The sequence below is a fragment of the Charadrius vociferus genome, unplaced genomic scaffold (genome assembly GCF_000708025.1).
Source record: "Charadrius vociferus isolate BGI_N301 unplaced genomic scaffold, ASM70802v2 scaffold604, whole genome shotgun sequence".
In the NCBI taxonomy this organism is placed as follows: Eukaryota; Metazoa; Chordata; class Aves; order Charadriiformes; family Charadriidae; genus Charadrius; species Charadrius vociferus.
In genome coordinates, this window is record NW_009648244.1 from 1225432 (window position 1) to 1244878 (window position 19447).

Genomic DNA, 19447 nt, shown 5'->3' on the forward strand with positions numbered 1-19447 from the left:
CGGGGGGGGGAGGGGGATGACCCCGGGGAGGAGAGGTGATGCCCCAAACTTGGCATAACCGGGGGAGGGATGGGGGAGAAGGAGGTGGCAAAAGAGGAAATTCCCGCTGCAATAGCAGCCTGCTTTGCGACGGAGGGCGAAAGCGTGGGGCTGTTATCTCTCAAATCTGTAGGTTACGGGGCTGAACCTGCTTGATAAGGAGAAGGGATCGCATAACTGCCGTGACCCCGAGATCAGAGCGGTCGGAAGCGCTTCCAGTTCCCGGAGGGCTCTCCCCCCTCCTCCCCCTTCCCTCTGTTGGGGGGTGGTGGTGGTGTTGGGGTGGTGGTGGGGGGCGCTCCGATTCTGCCGCGCCGGAGGGGTGGTGGGAAGTTCCCCCGGGGGGGGGGGAGGTGGCAGGCGAAGTCCCGGTGCGACTTTGTAATACGCGCAAATAAACAAGAGCGGGTTTCGTTTCACTTTTCCTATCGGCAGATTTCAAGGTGCAGCAAAGAGCCAACACGTGTGTGTGTGTGTGTGAGGGGGGGGGATTAACCCCATGCGATGCCGTGCTCCATCCCTTCCCTGATGGCGGGGTGTGTGTGTGTGTGTGACATTCCCTCCTCTCTCCCCCCCCAACCCCCGAGATATCTGAGGATAGTTGGGACTCATTAGCAGTGAGCCCGGCGACTCGGGGCAGTGGCTCTGCGGTAGCTGTCGCTGGATGGATTGCTAAAGTTCCTGAATATTCAGGGCAGCAGGACAAAACAGCCTGGAATTACTTCCAAGCGCTGACATAACTGTAGCTGCTGGGGTAACTCTGCTGTTGTTTTCATGGGGAATCAACATGAATATTAATAGCTGCTCTTAAAACTTTTTTTTTGTGTGTGTGTGTGTCTGTGTGTAGTGTGTAACTTGTAACAACTCCGCGCCAGTCCTGCGATTTCATCCTTAAAATAAAGTGATGGAAGTTATATTTTGCCACGGCCACACTGCGTGAGTTGTAATTCGAACACACGAAACTAAAAAATAGAGAAACTTTTTTTTTTGGGGGGTGGGGGTGGGGGTGTTGTGTTGTGTGTGTGTGAGAATAGGGGACACCAATTCCTGGACTTGGCAGGGCTGGGAAAGGGTTTGGCAGCCTGGTTGTAACATGGGTTGATTATGTCAACAGCGCAGAATCAGCCGTGTTTCAGCTGTTTCTGAGGTCTGCTGTGTTATCATCCAGCGTCGTAGAAATTACAGCAGTGGGTTCAGAAGTGGATAGGATTTGACCCTTAAAAAGCGTAATTGTAGTAGACTTATTTATACATCCATTAAGCAAATAACTTAATGGAAAGGGTATACAATAGGTATGCAAAATGTATTATTACAGTATAGACGAATAAAGCAAAGTGGGTCAGTGAGTTTTTGGTCAAAATGGATGATATCATCAGAAGATAAAAACTATTTACTTTCTGGGTTTCCCCTCCAATACATTTCATTCTGATTATTCTTTCCTTACAAATGAATTATTTTTCAATTATTTCTGACGTTACACTAATTACACAGGATATTTTGATCTACTTGGTTTAGTGATTTAAGCGACCTTTCCAGACTCTCTCGGTTACTGCATACTTTAGCTGGGTGATGTCTTTTTGTATCCTGGGTGGACACTTACTGTTGAGATGGAAGCTGTAAGAGCCAACTCCATCCTAGCGGCTAAATTGTTACAGTCATCAGATTCAAAAATTTTGAACCAGCATCTTATCACTGTTATATTTGTCTCATAATCAGCTGATGCACTCGAATACGCTAATCCCTTTTTGGAAAGCTTCATCAAGGTTAATACGTTATTTAATCAAAAAAGGCATCCAAATAAAGCCATTACTTCGTTGTTCTTTAAATGGATTGAATCGTTAGTTGCCAGTTGCTGTGGAAATAATTTGTAATAACTTATTTCGAGATGGAAAAGTTTTAGATGTGTTTCACCAAAATGATACATTTTAACTGTGATATTGCTATTTAAAAAAATCAATAAAACAAAAATCAATAAAACACCAAGGGATTTTCTATTGAATGCTTAATGTGGAGGTCTGTAAAGTGAATTGGTTTCTGTGTTTATTTGTGATACTACTAATAATAACATGATACTAAAGGACCTTTTTCTAAATTAGGCTTCTGTATCAGTCCACTGGAAAAATAAGCTTCCGTTCTGGAAGATGACTTTTCTTTTCTGGTCATACTGACCTTTGCTTTTATTTTTCTCATAAAAAGCCCTGGTCGCCAAACAGAAATCCAGGAAATAGCAAACTGTGCATTTAGCTTACATTCCGATTAAACGGTTTGACATTAATGGGATGCTAGAAAGCCATATGCCAAACAAATAGGGGAAGGATAAAGGCAAAACATGGAAAATATTTAAAGCCCACTAGATGCCAATCGAGTCAGGTTTCTTTGAATGTCTGCGTGAAAGAGAGTAGCGAACTGTGCACTGGATGTCACCTGCCTAGGATTAATGACCTGGAAGCTATTGATCCCAGATTGTTTCTGGTCTCTTGTGTTTTGAGCACTTGTCGTGGAATTTTACCATGCTGGGTCCCTTCGTGGAGTTTTCCCATAGACGTAGGCTGGCTCTGGATCGTGCCCACCCCAGTAAAGACTAAAAAGCGTGTGCCTTCTTCTGACCTCCCTCCTGTGGCCGGGATATGTTAATCTTTTCTGACATTTGAAGATGATTTTGAATGAGTTCATTGACATTCGTACTTAAAGCGGGGAATTATTTGCACCGTTTGGAAGCTATTTACAAATTTTGGGAAAACAATCTAATTGGTTTTTGAGTATAAAGGGGGAAGATGCCAAACATGAAACAATTCTCTTCGAAGCTTGTCTTACACGGCAGTTATTCGGTCTCTCTTTGCTAGCTTCTGCTCCTCTCAAATTATGTGGACCTGGCGTGTGCTTGTTTACTGAACGCTGCACGCTTGCATAGGTTTTTTCTGGTCGTGTTAATTAAAGGAGTATCTCACCCAGATAGGTTAGTACAGATCATAGATATTTTAAATGAACAGGTCAGCGAGTGCAGCTGGAAGGAACGTCAAATATATAGTATTTGTGGTATATATTGATGACCTTCCCTCTTGCCAGAGATTACTAAAATACAATCAGCAGAAATATGGTAGGTTTTACAAGCAAAGACGACTTCTGGAAGGCCAGAGGATAAATTGTAGTAACTAAAAGGAAGGAGTGAAAGGTTTGGAGGTGGCTTCCGCAGCCTTAAAAAAAACCCCAAAAGACTCCAGCCGCTCGCAGTGACAGAACTTTAATATCCATCTTACAGTATTTATTTATCAGTACATATTATAAATTTGAAGCTGAGATCTTTGGACTGTACTTACTACAACAGAACAGACTGTTTCTGCCTTTAATCTGATCCTTAGTCCCTAGCAGTAGCCCAGTGTCTGAATCTTGAGGAAGGGAACACTTCTCCCCAGTGAACGTGCAACGCTGCTGGTGCTGTTCCTGGGCAGGGATGTGGAGGGGCTCCTAGTGATGGGCACAGGGACATTTTTTCCTGAATTCTTCACATGATTTGATTAACTCCTCCTTTATCTTATAGCTATTAATATTGCTAAAGTTTTTTGAGTTTGTTTTTGTTTTTTTTTTTTTTTTAAGAAATCTTTCGCTGGTAGCTGTAGCTTATATAGAAATACACAGTTTCATTGTCAGTTTTCTATCATCAGCTTCACTTAGGAGAACCTGTGTGAAAGCACAGCAAATCGCTCTGTTATTTCCACAATCCACTGCTATGTCTGTTCAGATGCTCCATCCGATTTTAGGCCTCTGCTCTCTTTCTGGAGCTGCCGGCGCGATGCCGAGGGGCTGCTGATCCCACCTGGGATGCCGGGAGAGCCAGCGCCCCGCAGCGTTGTCCCCCTGTGGGCTTCCACACGGGGCTTCTTCTCCGCCACTCCTCAGCACCGTAAACCAAAATGCACTTAAAGTAATCTCGTTTACTACTTGTCTGCCTCATATTTTGTCATCTGGGGTGCGTTCCGAATGTTTGTTGGAAATGATAATTTTGTTTGACTGCCGTTTAGTATTTCTTCTGTTTTCTCCTGTTACTAGATGTTTCCAGCCGGCTGTTTTTGCCTATCGCTGCGATTCATCATCTAAAGTGAATTGCATGTGAAGCAGAGAATTGTCATACACTGGATTGAATTTTAATATTTTCCTTTTGAACTATGTCACAGATATATTAAATTATTTCTGCAATCTCTGCTGGCCTGGTACAGGTAAATCTCTTCCAGTGTTGCCAGCATTGCTTCTTCGTGGAGGAGCTTTACAAGTTTAGCTGTAAAAATTCATTTCTGGCTTCAGGATAGCAGAGGGAGCAGAGAGAAACTACTGAGTTTTATCAAAATTGTATGAGCCAGCGAACCGAGAGTCTGAAACAACCACGATGCCTGTCTGTTTTTAAGCAACGGGACTGGATTTAGATCCTCTTTGTTCTTTTATAAGTTAAATATGTTTTGTTTTAAAAATAACATTTGGGGCATCTGCTTTGCATTATGAGTTAATTCCATTCATTGTTTTAAAATAGTTATTAACCTTTTGCAAATTATATACTGCACATGAACAGTAATTTTTTCAATAATCTTTAAATGTGCATACTGTAACAGCGCCATAATGTGGACTGACATAATATGAATTGACAGTAAATTTTTAGTTGCCTAAATACGTATTTAAATGATAGAGCTGAATAGTCATCTGCAAAAAGCTATTATGATCCAGAGAGTTAATTCATATATAGATAATTTCTCCAGCATACATTAAGGAAGAATTTTTCTTTTTCCATTATCATTTAAATTATTTTCAAAAATCCTGAAACGTAAACCAAAAATCTTTATATTGAGAATCAAGGCACGCCTGTGACTTGAAATGAAAAAATCCAGGTTGCTTTGAGGAGTAACTTTATCCTTAACCCACTATGTTCTCCGTATTTATCTGATACGGTGCTCAGCCAGGGGCATCTCCTAACAACTGCGGATGTTTCATTTCATAAGCAGTGCAGAATATTGAAGTGTGATCTATTAAATTTGGAATTTTAGCATTAACCGTGAATAACTGTGGACTGTTTTAAACTTTTTTTTTTTTAATGGAAGAAAAAGGGTAGTAGCATATTATCCATAGCATAAAGTAGAAAAATGCTGTCGCTAAGTTTTGTGAGAGGAAGAATCAGCTTTTGACCATACATTTAAATCTCAATTTGGAATTCTTTAAATCACTGATAGCGATGAGCTGGGAAACTACACTGGGGAAGGATAACTCCATAAATACTGCATACTTGCATTCTCTCCTGTGAATTTCCCTCGGTCTCTTTTAGAGATGGGATATTGGACTGGAAGGACCCTGAGCGGCAGTTCAGGATTCATTCACCAACACTAACAGAACAGTTTGCATGAGTTGTGGTTGAGGAAATGGATCACAACACATATTTCAGTTCACACTGCTTTAAACACCGTTTTGTGATAATTACATTTGGGGTCAGCATCCTCCTGCGGCAGGTGTATGAGCATACACAGTGCAATCTGCAAAATTGTATGGAAAGATCCTGTAAATAGTGGGTATCCAAACAGGTTATTAGGAATAAACGGAAACCTTCTAAAATAGTCTCAACCTGTTTTTTAATATTCTTAATGTTATGATTTTTGATGTAATAAAACACTCGAAAGTTTTTATTATGCGCCTCTGAGAATACTGGTGTGGGGAGACACCTAACTCCAAAACTAATTTACTCTAGCTATTTTCTTTGCATCCTCGTATACTTTGCATCTTCCCTATGAAGAAGAAAGTTATTTCAGTTTGAAAAAAGACACACCTTTTTTTTTTTTTTTGTTACAAATACCAGACAATGGGATTTCATGTCCATTGGAAGGCTGAAATTAGCCATAAGTCCAGAAACAGAGGAGCAGGTGCAATTAAAATTTCCCAGTGCACCTCGCCACGCTAACTGGATGTTCTTTTTCCATTAAAATAAGAGGATGTTTTGGTCGTGAAATTTTATTCATCCTTAGAATTTGTAGAATTATTGTCTAAATGAGCCAGATGGCCAAGTTCGGCTTAAATTCCTTTTGATCCAAAACAAGCTTGGGTTCAAGCTAAAGCTTTCAGACTAGTTTTCTTATTCACAATATACTTCTATGTGGTACTGAAAATACTGAAAAAAATGCATCTTAACTATTAAGACATGTATTTTTTTTATGTTTAATTTATTCCTTAGATTGTATGACTGAGTGGGCCATATAGCAGAGCCACGTGCATACAGACTACCTGGCTGACAAACTAATACGGTTACAATTCCAGTATGGAATTGGATGGGGCTGGGGAGAAGGGGGAAGAAGGGGAGCAAGTGGGACTGCCTCAAACATTTTAGTGTAACCGACAGCTAAAATATCTTTATAACATTATGATGGCATGGTTGAAGTTCATAACTCTGAATAACGTTCTTGTTAGAGCCCTTGTTAACGATACCGTGCTGAGAACAGGTAATAGAGTATTTTACGTTAGGACCAAAAGCCGTTGTTTAGGACACGTGTCTCAGAATGTGCTTGTATTTACTAATTGCTGTATGCTAGAAATGATTTTTAAATCTTACTTTTGGGAAATGCTTGGCTTTATTATCTTACATGAAACAATTGTAAGGGATCAAAAAGAGTAGCCGTGTAAAGTAAACTATAAAGGGAACGGGTACTTTATATTTCACTACTATTTAATTATGTCTTTTGTGAACTTGATTTCATGTTGTTCTCATACTTATGTTTGTTTTTTTTAAATAAAGAGCTAGATCATTTTTGTATGGGACAGAAAAAAGCTGCTTTCAGGTTACAGGTACTGTATTTTTAAGAGAAGTACAAACAATGAGTGATATTTTTATCGGTGATAAATCTAGTCAGGACTTATTAATAGTTTGAGCATTCTTTAAAAAACATAAGTAAAGCTATTATTTTTTGAATGTTACTTTTCCAAATGCAGTAAAAATATAAACTTAGTATTTTAAATGGTTTTAGATCATGTTTTAATGGATGCCAGTGTTATCTGTCCTTCCAAAGCATATAATTTGTTTCCAGTCTCCTGGCCTGCTGTAAAAACCTTTCTTTGTTGGAGAAGGTCACCTGTAGGACTTGGCTATTTACATTAAAATAAAAATGCCGTGGTTTTAAACCATATGCTTAACTTAAAGAATGTGGATAGTCCTGTTGCTTTCAGTGGCCTACATACATCTTTTAAACCGAGCATATGCAAAATATATTTGGAAGAGCTATAAAAGAATAAGTTGACATGTTTGGTTGGAAGCTGTCTTACTGTATACTTGCTTGCATTTGTAGGGACAGTTTGAAAGCATTGAAAAAATGCTTTAGATTTTGTGTCCTGTAAATTAACACTTGTTGCATAGAATAGATTCGTGATGCGTTTTTTAACCTATTGGTGAGTATTGTCTTCTTCCCTATTAATTAATTTTAGGAAATCAGGGCAACATCTAGGCAGGAATGAGTATCAAAATTTGGTATAACCCCTGGCTTCATACCCACTGCTGGGATTTTTGTATTCCTTTTTGTAGAAGAGAAGCAGCCTGTCTCTTTTTGAAGCGAATGGGCACTTCCAAGATGTGTGCCATGGCTGTCCCTTGTCACATATGAGTTCTCACTGATAGTTTGGTGGGAAGGAAGTGAAACCATTTTCCAATTGTTTTCTGTTTCCTTAAATTTCTGCTTAAAAGCTTAAAAAAAAAAAAAGAGAGGGGGAAGGAAAATACCTCAGGTGGTATTAAGTGTATAATAAGGACTGATACAAATTAAAAGTTCCCTGTTTTTTTAACATATTTTTCCCTTAGCTTGTTAGAACATTTCTTACAATTTAGATGGTATGTAGAACTCTATTATTTCTCTGTGTCTGTATCTACCGCTGAAGACTAATGCCACAATTACGTTGCAAATTCTGTTGTATATTCTAATTCAAAGCAGGATCTGTCGTTCTTGGTTGGTTTTTTTTTGTTTGTTTGTTTGTTTTTTTTATTAAGCTGGTGCTTATAGCTTTTAACAGGCCAGGTTAAAAAATAAATGTGAAATGCTAATAAATTATTTTGTCTTGCATTATTGGGTATTGTAGATGGCTTATGATTCTACGTATTCCCTTCAAAATTAAAAAATTGCTGCTGAATATCACGTTAAAAATAAAGATAGTCGTAGAAAATGAAGCTCCTGCTATAGTAATTTACAGTTTAAAGTATAGCTAGGTATAAAATACATTTTTGAGAAGCTATGAGGAAAATGTATCAGAAATACTAATTTAACGGCACATAGCTGTTTCAGGAGCACATATGCAAATTATGTAAGGAAGGAGTCATAACATTTCCTGGGAAGGGCATCAGTGGGGTTTTTAGTTGAGATTCTTGGCTATAGCCGCAGCTGTTGGATTGGCTTGAGGCCACCTCAAGGTACAACAGGTGGGATGTGGCTAAGAATTAATACACTTCCAACTGATTTTACCTTTCAGAGCTTCTGTAGCATCATTCTGGTAGGGTGGAATATATCTTCAGAAGCAGCAGCCCACCTCCATAGTACGTAGATCTCAGGTTTACGCACACTGACAAAGTAATTTGCTTAAAGACCCTGAATTTCTTCGTCTGTTATCCTTCCTCCGCTCTTTGAATATGTTGTTAAAACTCCCCCGGCCCCCAGTGTCTGTCCCTGTGGGGAGGTCCCTGCAGAGACCAGTCTGCCTGTGGGCTGAGATGGGACAGTCCTTGGTGTCTACTGGCCTTTGGCCTGCATATGGACATTAGAAGATGCCAGAATCACAGAATGGTAGGGGTTGGAAGGGACCTTCAGAGATCATCTAGTCCAACCCTCCTGCCAGTGTAAGTTCACCTAAAACAGGTTGGACAGGAATGCATCCAGGTGGGCATCCAAGATGTTTGCCTGGAGCTGGCCAATGCACCCTTTTACATAGGCTGGGGAAGCTTTAACAGACCCCGAAGGAGTATGATCCTATGATCAGACTCAATCAGACCCCGAAGGAGTATGATCCCAGTGGTCAGACTCAACCCATTATCATTCTACAAAGATGATTAGGGGACCGGAGCATCTTTCTTATAAGAAAACACTGAGGGACTTGGGTCTTTTTAGTCTAGAGAAAAGGAGACTGAGGGAGAGATCTTATTAATTCTTATAAATACTTAAAGGGAGGAGGCCAGGGGGATGGGAACAATCTTTTTTCAGTGGTGCCCAGCGATAGGACAAGCAGTAACAGGCACAAACTTGAACATAGGAAGTTCCATCTAAAATGAGAAGGAGCTTCTTTACTTTGAGGGTGGCAGAGCACTGGCACAGGCTGCCCAGAGAGGTGGTGGAGTCTCTGACTCTGGAGAAATTAAAAAACTGGACGTTATCCTGTGGAACCTGCTGTAGGTACCCTGCTCTGGCAGGGGAGTTGGACTAGGTGATCTCCAGAGGTTCCTTCCAACTCTGACCATTCTGTGATTCTGGCCTCACCGCAAAGCAGTTCAGACCCTAGTACGTCGTGCATGGGACATGATGTTAAACACAGTAATTTCAAGTTGTTCCTGGAGGAGAAGAGCCTCCATGGCATTTAGCTCTCTGGTGCTGAGCCTTTGCTGGTGTGGGTCTGCCAAGCACAGGTTTCATCTTTTCTGGTGGCCCCTTCTGTGATTTTGTCTTGTTCTATCTTATTTTACGTACTGTATTATTGAAATTAGCATAATACAATGATATCATGAGAGGTAGTAAGATAATAGTTATGAAATGCTTTGTGGAGCATACATGTGTTCACAAGTGTTCCAAAGTATGACTACATGAGTAAAACATTTGGACATTAAAGGCAAAGGATGTCGCCAGTTAAAACTGCTGGCACTGTTATGTGATAAGGTTGTCTGCTCTTTTATTTGGTGTGCCAGCTGATGAAAGAAAAATATTTATTTTTTTAGAGGTGAAAAAAGCAGGCATTTTCATCAGCTTAAATGAAAGGAGCCAACGAGTCCTAAATACTGTTTTGTGAAATCATGTTTCACCCCTGTAAGTGGTTTTCTGCGTGGAAGGTGTGCTGTAATCGGGATGGGTCTGTCTTTTCAGCTTGGCTAATCGTTTCCTTTTACAAATCCAGAACGCATGCAGATTTGAACTTGTAGCCAGGAAAAAGTGCTGCCATGCTTCAAATTGCCAAAGGACCTCAAGGGACAGAAACTTGACCTGGTTTTATGAAACCATAGAATTACATTTATACAAGTTACCCCATGGGAAAGGAATGAACTGATCCCAATTCATTTCTAAATACTGGGCCCTTATGGGTCATGTTTGAATTCTCTCCTACACCTGTTTTTCTACTAAATTTTTCTGAGGACATTTTTAGAAACTTACTTTACATTAGGCATGGGTCATGTGCCTAATATTTAACAGTTCAATGTTCTAATTCTTTAAAATGTCTAATGGTTTCTCAATATAATTAAGCTGCAAAAAGTTAAAATTAGAGAATTTGTTCGGTATGGGCTAAATCCTCAAACCGTGAACTCTCCTCTGGGTTTAGTAACTTAGGCTTCATTTTCCTGCGTGTGGAATGCAAACACAGAGCAGGCAGTGACTACAGTCAGTACACGTTGTATGGGCTGTAGAGAAGAATGACTCTGCAATGGGTCATTACGCTGCTCACCTGGGATGTGGGACACGGCGGCTCAGGGTTCCAAAAGGGTTACCCAGTGAGACAGTTTACAAGAAGACACCGAGACTCCTTTCTTCCTTCCTCCAAAACGACCTTTCTCCTTCCCTCAATTAGATTAAACATCTGGGACATGCAAAGTCTGGGTTCAGACCTCCTCTTGGAATCAGTGAAGCTAATGAGTAGGTGGTACCATGGCTTTCCTCTTTCGGTAGTTTGGTTTGAGCTAGAAGCCTAAATACCCTACGGTGAGTGCTTGCCCCTCTCTGGTGAGATGGCATGCTCCTGGGGTGTCCCAGGGTACTTGCCAGCATAGTACCAGGTTGGAGTATGGCAGCTGAATTGAAACAGTGGGCCCTAAGGACAGGGAAGGGTTCTTTCGTTCGTTTGAATATCTGGAACTATATGCTTATAGGGTTACATTAAAATTAGAACTAGCTTGCATTTATTTAACAAACTAAGTGAGCACTCTGTTCAGCTTAAGTTTGCCTCAGCAATTACTATCCCACAGAGGCCCTGCGAACCTTCCAGGCTTCACTTCCACCTTCTCGTGGAAACCATTTCCTAGTCGCAGGCAATCTTTCCCATCCTTGAAAGACATTTTCAGTGCTGAAATAGGCATTAAGTGCCTGCCTAAGTCTACCTGTTTCTAGTGAATGAGTGACAGATTTGGATACTACTCATCTAGTATAGATTGCTTTTCTCTTTATACACCATTTTAGCACTTTAGATTGACTAAACAGCTCAGCTGATGATCTTTCTACAGAAAGCTGTAGACTTTCTACTCTTCAGTGTGGATGAGGCAGAGGAGGCTTTTGTGTGGAATTACTGCTCCCACTGTCATCTAGTCCCACTGTCATCTAGTCCCAATTTTTTTTTTTTGGCTTGGGCAAAAAGGATTGGAAGGTGAGAAATGGGAATAAAGGTGTTATCACAACAAGTAAGAAGGTGTTTATTTACTCTGCTTTTCAAACAGGTGATTTTTTCCATACAGTTTGTATTAAGCCATTCATGACTTGGCCATTCTGGATAACCAAAGTGTTTCATGAGGCATCGTCATAGGGCCGTTATTCACAGCCTGCACTTCCCTTGACTGGCAGAGTGAAGGGCAAGTCTTCTAAATGGTGATTACTTATCACCATTATGTATTTATTATAAATGTGTACATAATGTCCCTTTCTAATTCACCTCCAAGAAGTGGTCATATCGATCCCTAAGCTCTTCTTTTGTCTTTCTCTAAGTCAGCCTTATGATTTTAGTGATTCAGTTTCTGTTGATGCCATCAACAGATTTGACTACTGTGTGATGCTGATATCCTGAGTGGGTAGAGCAGGACATTTTTTCCAAGACACACAGAATGGTTTTGTTCCCAAATGATTTTTAATGGAAGGTAGAGGACCAGTTGCATTTGTGGGCTTAAACATTTTTCTTAAGCACTTATTTGCTTGGCTTTTCTTTTGTAGTTCTGTTGTTCATAAGTTAGGTAGAAGATGCATTAATTTTACTGTGTCGGGTAAAGTTTAGATCAGACTAGTTTAAGGCTTTTGACTTAGCAACAAAACATTTAATCTGCTTTCTGATTTCAGTGGTAAATATGGGAAAACTTTAAGATCAGCTGTAGCTGCAATGAATGCTTCATTGTGATTGAAATGTTTGTCTTAAATTTTCTTTGCATCTAAACCAGAGAGGAAAAAATTCCTTTGTTATCTATTTAATCATAAAACAACAACTCAGAATGAAGGAACAAATTCAGATCGTTGAGAATCCAAACTCTCAGTTTCCCTTTCCTCTCCTTCTGTTTATTTTCTTCCCCTCACACAGCTCTCTGGATTTTGAAGAAAATGAAGATGAAAACTTACAATTCTTCATGGAAGCCCCGTTTTATTAGGCGCTGTGAAAACTTCAAATGCAGAGGATTCTTGGTTGGAAGCAGTTGCTAGCTCTAGCAGTAGCAGTAGGGACAAGAGCCCTGAGGCTATGGGGCTGGGAACATGCTGAAGAGTGGCATAGTGAAGAGACAAAAGTGAAAGGCTGGTTGACAGCATGTTAAAGCAGATTTGCCCGGTGTTACTATTACAGGCAGCCTTATAAGTTTACATATGTATGATCAAATTTTCAATCTTTGGATCGCAAATGTCTCCTTTTCTCTTCCCTAAGTAAGATTGTGTTTAGAGTAGCGCCAGGGAAAGCAAGCAAGACGAAATAAGTTTTGTTTTGAAGTTTGATGTGGGATGAGATTCTTGTGGCAGAGATGCTAGATGGGAAGAAAGTATTTGTGTTTTTATTATATACCTGAGAGAATGTATTACCTCCGTCTCCTTTAATCGCCTCTTTTCCGGGGCTGGTATCCGTACGTAGATAAAAGAAGGTACTGTTAGAGCATAAGACTGAGTTTTGCTGGATACTCCTCCACTACTCACTAACATGCAAATACCAGGCACTGATGATGCCTCAGCACAGCCTCAGCAAGTAGAGAGACTAGAATGAAATAGTTTGTTAGACACTTTTTTTTTTTTTTTTGCCATAAATTCACTCATTCTGGAAATTTGCACCTATGCTTTTTTTGGTTCTAAGTTTACTTCAGAAGCATATAGCTGTAATTCCCAGATTTCTTCGTATTTTTCCATGTCACATGTGCAGCAACGAATATAGTCACTATGATACTGGGTTGCACATGAAAGTCTTAATCCTGCAAGCAGGAAGGAAACTGTGGCTTGTTTAAGGACTCCTGTTGCCTCTAACGTCTCAGTTGGACAATTTATAGGAATAAAATTATGCAGGTCCTTAAATATTGCCAGTATTGGTACACCCACATGGCATAGCGAGCGGAGTTTTTACAAGCTGGAGTTTCGCAGATACCGGCAACCGAGTGTGGGAACGATCAAAGAACATTATTTGTAATCAAAATGTGAGTTAGGTGTTTATAAAACAAGTGGTGGGTGCTTGTATGCATGTGAAATTTGCTTACACGAGTAATCCCATTGATTTAAATGAGAGCATTCATGTGACGAAAACAAGTTCAACGCAGGAACGTTTAGAAGATGGTGACCTTAGAAACGAACAGTAGTCTTTGGAAGTATTCAAAGGGTGGTTATTAAAAGTTAAAGCCGAGAGTCGCCGTTTGAAGGCAGAAACAGCTAGAAAGACGTTTGGGGAGCTCACCTGCCAGGTAATAATGTGTTTTAATTACGCCGGATAACTCTGCCTCAACTTCCTTGTCCTCTTTTTTTGGGGGGAATGGGGGAAGGGATGGGAAGGAGGGTGAGAGAGGGACAGTGACAGCGAGGCTGTTTGTTTTTCCCGAAAGTTGTTTGTGATTTCAGGTACTCATGGGAAATCTCTTGATCAGATTCACATCTGTTCCTGTCAAAGTGGGTGCTAAGATACCGGTCACCCAGCAACCATGTCCAAGAGGGAATTGGGCCGATAATAACTTCAAAAAGGAATGACAGATGCTAGATTAGGATGAAAGACAAAACGCATGAAAAATGAGCTTGTTAGAATAAAAAAATTGTTCAAGCACCTTCATGCAAATTAAATGAATATTGAACATTTGCATGCAGTAATTTCTACTTTTTCTGTTGATTGAGAAGAAATAAAGACGGTACATATAAAAACATAAATGTAATTTTTTTTTTGCACCAATTAACATACAAAGCAGTATCTTTCTTCTAAAAATGAGATTAGCCACCTGGGTGCTTGGCTGTATCCCACATATGTCACAACATTTTTGTAATGAGTATGCTTCTGTTGAAGGAACACCTTATCTAATTCTTCGTAGCAAAACAAACAAGGAAGCAAGCTTATATTAATTTTAAAATACTTTAGGTTAGCGTGGTTCTATTTTTTTTTCAGCTGTGGTTTTCAGAGCTGAATTATTTCCTGCTGTCCTTGAATTCAATCGGTATAATGTGCATTAATAAAAGATCACATAAGATGAGTTCAGACCAAATGCTAAGGTTTCCTATTGACTGGTCAAACAATACAATTTTTAAAACACGATGTCTGTCAGGATAGCATGAAAAAGAAATAGTCACTTTTCCATGCCTATGTATTAAGATAATTTAAATAATCTAATAATTTTATTATTGAAACGTTCATATAACAATCAGAATTTGGAAAAGAATGATAAAATGTTCTGATTGAGAAAGGACTCTGTGTCTTGGTTTAGCAATGTCTAATGTGGTCACGTACAGAAATTGATTTTCTTCAGAAATTAATTAATTTTTCATATCGCCCTAAGCTGCAGTTAAAAAGAGTGCATACTTGTCTGTTTTTTCCAGAAATATTGCCTAATCATATTAATACCATTGCCCCAAGGATGAAAAGATAATTGTACAAATGCATTTGGAAATATGTATCACTGAGTATTTATGATTAAATTATGCAAATGACCCAGCTCTCATCCTTTCCAGACCCAGATTGTCTAATTAGGATTGATATGCTGAATAGATGTTCCAGAATTTGAATACAAGCATGTCCAAAGAGCAGAAAATTGGAAATGACAAGGCTGAAATGCTAAGAAAAGTGTCTTTCCCTTTTATACTTTACTAATGTGGTGTTAGCAGTTGCAATTTTTCCTTTGGCTATATTGTGTGACTCATGTGTCCTACAAGAAATAAGTCAGGAAAGAAAAATCAACTTTCATAAATAGCATTACTTTGCTCCGGACTTATTTTTCTTTAAAAGTCTGCTTGTCGTTCCTCTCCCCTTTAAAGCTTTGTATCCTTCATGTTAAAATAACGATGTATTCCACATAAATTACTTCTTAATTTGGACCACTGTTGTTTGTAGCTTGTCTCCAGCTGCTGGTGCTAGAAATTTAGCTCGTAAGCTTCTCATATATTCAGATGAGATTTACACACCTACGATTTTTAACTTTGGTGGGTTTTTTCGGATCTTATTTATTGGAGTTCGTGACTCCTTAATGTAATTACCTTCTTTTTTTTTTTTTAAGAAGAGAACCCGATGTCTCATTAAGCTTGTTTATGGGCATTCTGAGTTGGAATAGCTATCAGCGAGTCTACAGCATTTAAATCCTTCTTCTTCAGCGGGCTGTTTGTTCATTTATCGCTCTTGGGAAGCTGGGAGAAGAGCCCGGTGAGGAGCAAGGAGGAGAAGTGAACTGTCAGTACTTCAGCCATTGTTAGCAGCGGGAGTCGTTCCCTCTGAACTCTGTTGGCTCCTGCTTCCCATCTGCGGGATGATGGATTGCTATGTTTAATACATTTCAGCTTTTGTCTGTCATAGTGTGGATAGACAGCGCTATCAGTGATTTCAGCGCTGATTAGAGGGCTGGTTGTACCCACTGCTATTGGGCAGGCACCTCCCAGGAATGTTTGATGTTGGCGCTCGTTGGCACTCTCGCCATGCAAATGAGTCACTCAGCTAACTCGAGGTGGTTTTAAACACCTACAAAAGACTGCCGGGAATTACTAAATCTTCATAGCCACCCCCCGCCGGAACAAAATCCAGGCACCCCTTTGAACACTTTGGTACCAAATGTAAATGCTCATCCCGAGCGGTCCCCAGCTCAAGAGAGAGGTGCCTTGTGCTTTAGCAGACCGGGGATGGAAGCAGGGATGCAGGGATGCGTTCCAGGGGGTGTGATGTCAGCGGCGCTCGGCCCATCTGTACTTAAGCGTTTCGCTACTGGTGATACAGTGGGAGTGCAAGGGTTGCGTTGAAGCAATAAGATACGACATGACATGTGTCGTACGAGGATTTGCGAAGCCGTGGGTGCTTTGTGATTCACAAGTCCACGGGCTGAATGATTTCAGCCACCAGAGAAGTCGCTGTACACCAGCACAACATATGCCCTGGAGTATCTTCTAATAATTATAAAATGGTGCAGTGGACATAGAAATTGGGAAAAAAAAAAAGATAATCGTGTTATAGGCATCATTTTAGAGAAGCGGATCTATATTATTTTCATTATTAGCATATTAATTCTCCACTCTTAGAAGAAATTATTATTCTGAATTCTTAAGTGTGAAACAGTATTGTATTAGAAACAAATAGATAATTATGCTTGCTAAAGCATATAATACTGGATTTACAAGATGCTTGACCCAGTTTTCTTGATTTGGACCATTGCCCATCATGACAGGCCAGGCTGAGGATAACTTTCACTTCATTTTGAACTGTGGGAGGAGGGGAACTTGAATCAGAAGATATTAATCATCCTTGATTTAGCTTTCTTAGTGGAGATTTTAATTTACAGAACCAGAAGAATGAGTATCTAGTAAAGACTACCAATATCAGAAGTGGAGAAATTGCCAGGCTTAAATGTGTTTTTTTTACCCCTACTTCACTTTATATTCATTTGACTGTGGAATTGTTTGGTTTTTAAAAAATATCTTCACCTTTGCTTATACCAATGCTCGACTTCCATGGCTCTGGTTATAGGCAAGGGTTTGCAATTCTTCTGTTGTGCTTGCTGGAAATCTAAGCTCCACAGCACAGTCGTGGGATGCCATTTTTATTCCTTTTTAAGATGATCCAGGCAGTGGCAATGCTCATAGGGAGGAGTGTTCATGCTAATTAAAAGCTTGAGTTTACCTTTCAAAAAAATATTGGCAATGTGCCTGGGAGAAAATTCTGTCTGCAGTCCCCATTTTTAATCTGCTTGGCTGCGTGGAGTTATCTTCACTTTAAGAGTTGCCTGGTTTAAAAAGTTGCCTGGATGTTGAAGTAGTTTCTTTGACATCATTCCTCAGCGCTCACTTGCCTTATATGACGATCAGAGGATCTGAGGGCTTTGTGGAAAGGAATATCAGTAATAAGGAGGGCATAATCTTGACATTTACAGCTGCCAGCTTTTCTCAATTTAGGCTCCCTTCATTAGCAATGGCTGTGTGGCAGTGAAACAGGGAAACTTGAGGCGCGCTCCACAACTTTTAAGAGAAAAGTAAAAAATAAATATATTTATACGTTTATACCTAAGCAGGTTTAAACATTAACAAGTTTAACATATTAAACCTTTCTTGATATTTTTTTTTCTCCTTTAAAATAAATGGCATTTGGCTAGAGATACTGAAAGGGATTGTTCCTCTGCAGAGATCAATAGCTGGAGCATCCATACGTGCACAGAGAGGAAATAACAGCAACTTGAAAGTTAATGCAAAGCAAGTATGAAATAAATCCATGTATTAGTAGGTGAGGTGTTAATAAATGTATCACATAAATATGACAGGTAAAGGAATCAGATAAATGGTTTCTTAATCAGATAGAAGATCTCTGTTGCTTATATTCTTTCTATAGAGGTATGGCTGTGATTTACAGCCTTTTTTGATGGCAGGGCTGGTTTAGATAATTTTGCCTCTCTTCTGTTTCCTCCAGGCACTGGGATTGCATTCCTGTACAGCTATGCCTGTACAACCACGTGTGATCATTTTCTGCACAGGATCAGGTCTAGGTTAAAAATGCTTCCCGCTTATCCCCCCCCCCCCTTTTTCAGTATTATTTTTATTAACCCTCATCTGTTTTGGGAAAACAGTTTGCCATGTATTTTCATCACCAGTTGTGCTGTTAGAAGTGAACGGGCAACGGGGACAGAAAATGAATGATGGTGGCGGGAGGAGGGGGAACTGTGCATTCAGTTTTATGTATCGTCGTCCTGCGTGCCATGAAATTGTCCTGCATCCCAGCTGCAGTGTCTTCAGCCTACCCCGGGAAATGAACTGTGCATTACACAGCAGCTTTAATACTATATTTAAAAGGAGGAAGCAGGAGGGGGGTCAGCACTAATGAACGGAGAAGTAGAATCTTTGAAAGGAAAATGCATGAACGCAGTGAAAGCCACGTTCCTCTCTGTCTTGGAAATCTGCTTTACTAAATCTTGGTAGGCTGCTCTGCTGTGTATCGCACAACACATGCGGTCGGTCTCTGAGGGTACAGTGTAATTTTGGCTTTTGGATGCTCCCCCTTGCCATGTTCTGGTGTCAGGGAAAGATGAGAGGCGGGTGGGCACCCATCTTCCATGCCCCACACGTCTGGGCTCGCTCAGGGGGAGGAAGCCCTCTTGTTACAGAGCATCCTCTGCTCTGTGGGAGGTACTCCACAGTGGAAGAACCCAGGAACTTAGGTCGAGCCCAAGTCTCTGCTGGTGGAGCCAGGTGGAGCAAAAGCCCTAAATTATTCTGCTTTTTTGAGTGGACTTCATCACTCATACCTCTTCGGGACTTGTTTTCCCCCTGGTAATGGCATATACTTTAGTATAGAAAGCATCTCCTACAGCTATGCAGGATCTGACTGTGTCACTTAGACCCCTGGGTTCAGGTACAGTGTAAAATCACTGACTACTGTTTTTGTGTGAGCACCTAGTTCACAATAGTCCTGCCATGCGTTAATGAAGATGGAAATATTCTGCTGTCTGTAAGAAAAGCTAGGCTACCATAACCGGTGCGCTTTTTGCAGGCTATGTTGATAGTATTATACTAGTTTGTCCTTTTTTAGGAATACTCTTACTCCATTAATATTCTTATTTAGAACAGAAACCTGTTTTAAACACCAGTTGATTTCTTCAGCAGCTTTTTACAGACGTGGTGGAAATACCTCTGAAGCTACAAGATCCTTGTCTACATAGAACCAGTGGGAAACTCAAAATTTCCCTGGGTAGGCATGGTTTTAGCAAAACTTCACTCTGTTCAGAATGGTCTGACTTCACTGTAAAGTGGGTTCCACTGTGCTAATCCTCTTGGAATGCAGCAATTATCACCTACCGTATAGGTGTTAAGTGCTGTATTTCAAAGGGATT